This window comes from Delphinapterus leucas, chromosome 16 (assembly GCF_059928025.1).
Source record: "Delphinapterus leucas isolate spDelLeu-1000000601 "Yukka" chromosome 16, BTC_Dleu_Yukka2, whole genome shotgun sequence".
In the NCBI taxonomy this organism is placed as follows: Eukaryota; Metazoa; Chordata; class Mammalia; order Artiodactyla; family Monodontidae; genus Delphinapterus; species Delphinapterus leucas.
The window spans coordinates 68,493,965-68,501,548 of record NC_143144.1 but is presented as its reverse complement, the minus strand read 5'-3'; positions in this window follow the sequence as shown (position 1 = coordinate 68,501,548).

Here is a 7,584-nt window from a genome sequence, read left to right as displayed (position 1 = left end):
ACTGAAGACCTGGATAGAAGAAAAAGGCTAAGAGAAAACTCCTCCTTCCTGACAGATTGACCTGGGACATTTGGTCTTTTCCAGCCTTTAGGCTCAGACTGAAACACTGGCTCTTCTTGGGTCTCAATCCTATTGGCTTTCAGACCAGAACATATCAATACATCATTGGCTCTCCTAGCTCTCTAGCTTGCTGACTACAGATCTTGAGACTTCTCAGCCTCCAAAATTAGGGGAGTCAACTCCTTCTAATAAATCTCCATATTAGAAGGAGTTGATACATGAGATGTCCCAAGACTGATAGAGATGTGAGAGAGAGATGTGAGAGAGATGTGTGAGAGAGAGAGCGAGAGCGAGCCTATTGGACTATTGGATCTGTTTCTCTGGAGAACTCTGACTATTGAAGCTGGGCCTTCAATCCATGTATGTCGGACTCCAAAGCAAGAACTCTTGACAACGTTGCAATTCTTCAGATACAATATGTCAATGAAAAATCGACTTGTTTTCCTAAAAGGTGAATATCTTCTCCAAGTTCTAGGATGTCCAGAGTTGTGTTGTTGTTATTTTACATCTATCCTTTACTTTCCACAGCTTCTAAAACTCAAAAACATAAAACACTTTGATCATACGTGGCTGTCCCGTGTTGGGACCCACAGTTTCTCATCCACTTGTAGTAACTTCAAAGTTCTCCCTAAGTCCCAAGTCCTGATAAAATGAGGACCTCCCGTTTGATTTGAACTTTTTGTCCAAAGCAATCACATAATAGGGAATCAAACACTGAAACAGGAGGCAAGGTGGCTAAGGGGTAAGATTAAGATCTAGGACAACACAGAATTACGGGAGAACTAGAAAAACAACTCACATTCAGTCACCTCTAAGCTCTGTGACATATAATCATACCCACCAATCTCCATCTTCACCATCAAGATCTACATGGAGGCATGAGAAGAACATGGATTAGAAAAATGCCCAGGAAATGAACCAGGAAGAAAGCCCATTTTACCACCTGGATCTCTGATACAATGAGAGAAAACAACATGAAACATTTTCATCTCAGCCAGATCCTCCCAGAGTGGCTCCTCCAGCCTTCAATGGTGGGGATCTATTATCCATGAATACATCTAATCTTCTAAGATGGCCTATTTCTGGACTCTCCCACTCCTTAGGTCAGATGCTTACGTTCTGCTACATAAAGCGGTACCTTCTTTAAAATACCGCAAAAGAGTAACTGAACTGGTAGAGTGCTCAACAGTTCTCATTTCTGTATGATCTCACTGTCTCTGTTCTATGGCCCACGTGACTAGCTCTGGCCAAAGAGTTCTGAGCAGAGATGATGCGTCATTTGCAGGCCAGGGCATTTTTTGCTGAGTGGGATGTTCCCTCTGCTGGAAAACTGCAGTGTTGGGGAGAGGTTACTCCATCAGCCTGAGTCTCAAAAAGAAGAGACAAGTTCTAAGTTCCCCAAAGATGTGCAGCAGACATGTGCTGTGCGTTGTTACAGCCACTAAGATTTGGGGGTTATTATTGCAGTGAAACAGAGACTATCTTAAGTGGTACAAGTTGTCAAAACTACCTCTTTTATGCCTCAAAAGGTATATTTGTGAATTAGATAAGCTAGTCCTTGCTGACCCTTCTGAACCATTCATGAGGTTTAGGCCTCGATCGAATCCCTCATCGGGTTTGGTATTTCTAGTCTGAAATACCGTAGCACTTAAAGTCCACCCTGATTAATCTCCTCCACCATTATCATCGCCGAGCCCCCTCATGCATGCACTCTCACACACACACGTACACCGGAGCACTCACACACACTCATACGTGCTCCCACATTTACACATCCTTCTCCATTCAATGGTGCCAGCTTGTCAAGGACCTGGCAACCTGGTACCTTCCTTGTTACATTGGTTGAAAGTGGCTTCACAGAGCTACAGAAAGGATTTAACATAAAAGGAGTGTCCAGAGGGAGTGGCCTCTGGCCTCTTCCGTTTTACAGCTATGTGACTGAAGATGGGAAAACACAGCAGAAGGGGCTCGTACTGCTGAGTCAGATAAAGCAAGACAAATTACAGGAAGAATGAGATGAGCCCTGGAGTCAGGGACAAAGAAGGGAATAAAACTGCGGAGCCTTGAACAAATTCCTAATCAGGAAAATCATCAGATATTCCCAAACCAGGCTGCCCATCAGAATCCCCAGCTAACACTTGGTAAAATGCAGCTGTCTGAGCCTCATCCTGGATGTCCTGAATCCGAATCTCTAGGGATAGGAACAGGGAGTATCACATTTTTACAATCCTGCCGGGGACTCTGATGATGAACCAGGTTGGTGACCCACTGGATTAGGAGAGGTATAAAGCCCCTTCTAATTGTGAAACCTCATGGTCTCTAAGTAAGGCTAGGGATATAAGAAATCAGTGTCCCCAGATGTGAAAACAGGTGCTAGTCTGTACTCAGGTGAACCTTGGTTCACTGGGTGAACTAATGAAAGGCTTTGATAAATGTGAACGGTAAAATGTTTGCAGAAAGGATAAAAAAATTTTAAATGGCCTTGTTGAGGCCAAGGCTGGACATGAGGGAGAACTTCCTGGAGTTCTATCTTCCTGGAATATAAAGATAATTCACCAGAAACTAAGCTAGGCTGCATGTGGTCAGTAACTTGCATTCCTTCAATTGGCCACATTCTCTAGTCCAGGAGGGGCAGGCTTCACGTGTATGTGACCTGTGCACTCACAGAGGGACTCGCTCCCAGAAAGGACCCCATACTTGGTTTATGCTCTAGGGTTGCTGTCTTGAAATTCTTAATAATTTTATCGCTGAATGTGCGTTTTGTAAGTGAAGTCTGATGTGACAATGGAGGATACATACGAGCAGAGAGGATGTACACCAGGCAGCAGTACAGGCCAGGGGCATCCAGGATGTCACGCGACCCTGTGGGGGAAGCCAGGGCTGGGACCTGAGCCCAGGTGGGGATGAAGGGCAGTTACAGCAGCAAGAGCGGCTGCAACAGCCCAGGAAGCAGGAGGCCTGCTCACCTGTCAGTCCTCAGAGCCCAGCCCTGTGACATCTGCATAAATATGAACTCCCTGTCCTGAGTGCCAGGACAGGAACTGCTGGTGCTTAGGCAATAAACTTTGTCAGTAAATTATCACAAAATAAAAATGTACACATGGACATTGCAATAAAGCATATCCACGAGTTATTAGGGTTCTTCAAAGAATCCAGTTTTGAAAACTGCAACATTGCAAAGCAACTATCCACAGGCTTCGAAACAGAAATTGAATTTCAAGGTGGTCACATTCCACGGAAAAGAACATTCTCATATGAAACTTTAAAATAACCAATTTTAAAAGAAGGACAGTTTTTAAATTAATTCATCCTTGTATGAAGAAAGACAATAGATGACCTAAACAAGCATTTGGAAATATATATGAATTGTGAAGCCACTTTCAATTGCTTATGGAATCTTTACAAGTTACAGGAAATGTCAGAGAAAACATTAAAATGACACTCTGAAAATTTACATTTAAAATTAAATCCGAATTTACACAGAACTAATTTGTACGAAGAGTTAAATCTTTTTAGAAACCTGTTAGGCCAGAATCATCAGCTCTAGATGTACCGGTCTATATTTCAAAATAATTTTTTAGAAATTTATCCTAATGCTATTATAGCCAATAAGATACGCTTAACTCCCAGTAACAGTTACATCAGCAGAAAGATCCATCTTAAAATTTAAAATGATCAAAACTTATTTGTGATCTTGCACTTGCAAAGAGCAACTCATGCTGCTTTCAATTATATCAATTGAAAATGAAATTGCTAAAAGTATAAATTTTCATAAATCTGACAAATGGATTTCCAGAAAAGAGAGCCAGAAAAATCTTATGGTCAATCAATATATCACATTGATAAGGTATTATTTTTATTGTAGTATATAAAATTATGGCAACAAACCTATTTTTTACTATTTATAATTGCTGTTACTGATATATCACAATTACACCATTATGTTTTATAAGTAATAACATATTTTTAAAGGAAAAGGTTGATGTTTTAACCTTTAACTATTTTTTTTTTTTTTAACAAAGGACCCCACATTTTCATTCTGCATTTGGCCAATTATGTCCCTACCCTGCTTGAAGGGTAACTATTCTGAGGCTTTGTAGTAAACTTCAGGATGGGCCTGAGATCCCCATCTTGTCAAAGGTTTTTATAGTGATTTCTTCAAGTACAAGAGAGTACAGTGTATCCTGTAACCCAGAAACCAGGAGCTTTATAGCAGCTATGTTCTCAGTGTCTACATTCTTAGGCATTCTAAGGCATCCTTGACCTTGGGTTCCTCCTTTTGCACTAAAGCCCTCATCTTCTGAAACAGAAGGAGCTATATTTCAAGCTTTCACCCAGTGATTCATGAGTCCAGCATCTTTAAATAAAAACAGGGCAGGGAGGGGAGAAAGCATCAGACTTCTTTGAATTTGGGCCAGTCTTTCCAAACGCAAAATACTCAACAGCCAATTTCCCCTGGCTTTGTAGATAAACAACAAGATGACCTTTTATGTCAGAAAGGAACAGTGAAATTTCCATTTCCTTGTGGAACGTTGGGTTTGAAACCAAATTTTTCTTTGTTTCTTCAAGATAACAACCCACAAAATGTCCCCAACAAATGCAAATTATGGAGTTCCTATAGCCAATCCAGATATTCAAACAAATGATCTTGCCTCTTTTCTAAACAAAATATTACAATTACATCCTTAGGAATGTTTCCCTGCAGGAGTAGAAATCCCCCCTTTCCCTATAATGTTGCATCCTGGGGCTCCTGAGAAATGATCCCCTGTCCAGTGACTGGGTATTGTGAAAGCAAGCCATACCCCGCTCTCCTTCCAGCCATTTCAGAACGAACTGAGGCCATTTCCCTGAATCCTTTCTGGGAAGGGAGGGTCAGGGAGTCAATTTTTCCCACGGGAGAAAAATGAAGCCATTGTCCATTCTCTGAATAACTTTTGATCCATTGTCTCTTTCCTGATTCCCCAAATTCCCTAAGAACAAAATCATGATTCTCATGCCACACACCAGTCTGGGGCTAAACCAAGATGGCTGTAAGAGTCATGTTCCCACCTTCCTTCAAAGAAACACCTGCTGCCTCCACGAGCTCTAAATTTCAGGGTGTCCTGGTTATTCTTTTTACAGGATTTCTTTAAATAACAACTGTTCCGGGTGGACTTAAAATAGAACTTGAGTTACAAAATTTTGGTTTACATGCAATCTTCCAGGACTAGGTCAAATACATACAATGAGGGGCTTCCCTGGTGGCGCAGTGGTTGAGAGTCCGCCTGCCGATGCAGGGGACACGGGTTCGTGCCCCGGTCCGGGAGGATCCCACATGCCGCGGGGCAGCTGGGCCCGTGAGCCATGGCCTCTGAGTCTGCGCGTCCGGAGCCTGTGCTCCGCAACGGGAAAGGCCACAACAGTGAGAGGCCCGCATACCGCAAAAAAAAAAAAAAAAAAAAGAAACATACAATGAGGTCCATACATGATTGTTTTGCTTTTAATTTCTCACAAAACCTTTAGTTCCATAATAAAATGTTGAGAAAAAATACTTTTAAAAACTTTGTTGGGTTCTGTTTAATTTGCTTTTTAAAAAAGCCCTGATATAAAAGCTCTTCGTCAGAGTTCAAAATGCGAGGGAGTTCTCTGCCAAACCATCCAATATGGTTTGAGAGAAAGAGAGGAGCAGGGGGAGAGAGAGAGACGTTGACCTTGAGGATATGAGAGGAATGAATAAAAGTGCACTAAGTGACCTTAATGTCTTTCTCTGATCTCTGACAACCATCCCATCTCCACCTGCCTTATCAATATCAACATTCATCGCAAGCCCACTGGACCTAAAAGCCTCTGTGTTCCCACCAGCACTAGCACATGAGCAATGAATCAGGCACTGTTGGAGGTACAGTGTCCATCTATGAAATTGCCACAGGTAAGTGGACCCTAGATTGATAAGAAGCACTGCCATGACCATGGGAATCCACACAGCCGGACACGGGAGCAGTGCTTGGCCCAGAGCAGCCATAGATATCTATTTTTGGCTAAATGAGTAAGTGGCCTTTACCATCTAAAGATATCACAAACATGGAAAAATTCCACCCAACATTTGGATTGGAAGAGCAACAGACCAGTGGGCCAGACAAGAGCTATGTCAACTCGAAGGAAAGAGAGAGCTCAGAAGATGTTTTAGGAGGAGGGCGAGGCTAAGAACTTCACCCAAAGGTAATTCCCGACAGACCTTCTTTTGTTCCCTTGTCACACTGAGAGCGGAGATGAAGATGATACCTATAGGATTGCGGTGAGGCACTTTATAGATACCAAACAAACGGCTCTGCTGGTGGGAGTTACCCTCAGCATTAGATGTCTCTGTTCACTTTCGGGGACGAGTGTGGAACCGCCTATACCTCCCAAGGTTTAGAAACCACAACAAAATCATGACAAAACTGCTCCCTTTGTAAAGAGGTGGGAAACGTACACAGCATAGGAAACTCTTCAGAACCAGCATTCCTGCTGACTCACTAATGGTAAAAAGAGGAGTACAAAAGAAGAGTCTTCCCTCCCACCCACAGTCAAGCAAAGTAGGGTGCAAATGAAGTCCACGCGGCACCAATGAGCTGGGCGGGTGATGGTGGCTCGGGAAGACCCTTGAATGGCTGGAGGATGAACCTTCTGCACTCGCTTTGTTGAGGACTGGCTCCTTGTTCAAGCCAGAAAATTACTCTGTTTGTGAATAATATGTAATTGATCACTTTTTTTTCCCTTTTTTGCTTTAGTAGCTAATGAATCATTTTAAATGAATAGTTTAAAAAGCATGTGAGGCTGTCACATGACATACGAGTTGGGTACCCAAGCAAACAATCCATTCACCAAAAACATCTCCAGTATGAGCCACATTGCCAATGTCATTCCAGCCCTCTTAAGTGTAGTCACCATGCCCAACCTGGACCTTTACACGGAGACTTGTAAAAAATTCACTTGTCAACCCCTCCTCCACACACACACATGCACACACACACACACACTCTGCATGATTCATTTATGCCTCATTTGTTTGTTTACAATAATCAAGATGATACTGGGAAACTGAAGAAAATTCGGAACTGGACCGTCCTTACTTGCTCTTATCATAACACAGATCACAGGAACTGAAATTCAAAAGGAGTTACTTCCCTTAAGAGAAGAAATGTGGGCTTTTGCTCTTTTAAATAGAGATTTAGGAAACAGCTACTTTACAGTCTTTTTTCCCAGTCATCTGACTTCTAATCTCTACTTCCTTTATGCCCAAATTTGCCACCTTTGCATAACAGGGGAAGGAAGGTAGAGATTGATAAGCCTTACATTTCAGGGAAAAAAACCCTTCAGTCTCTTCCAATGAAATTTTACCTGCCTGCCTAACTGCTGGCTGCCATTTATATGTACTTCGTGCTGTGTTTTCTCCACCTTCATGAAAATATATGAAAGTTCAGCCTCGGTAGAGACATAAAACCATAGGATTTTTAAAATGAGAAGAACCTAAGGGATCCTCTAAGGATTATTCACCCTATTAAA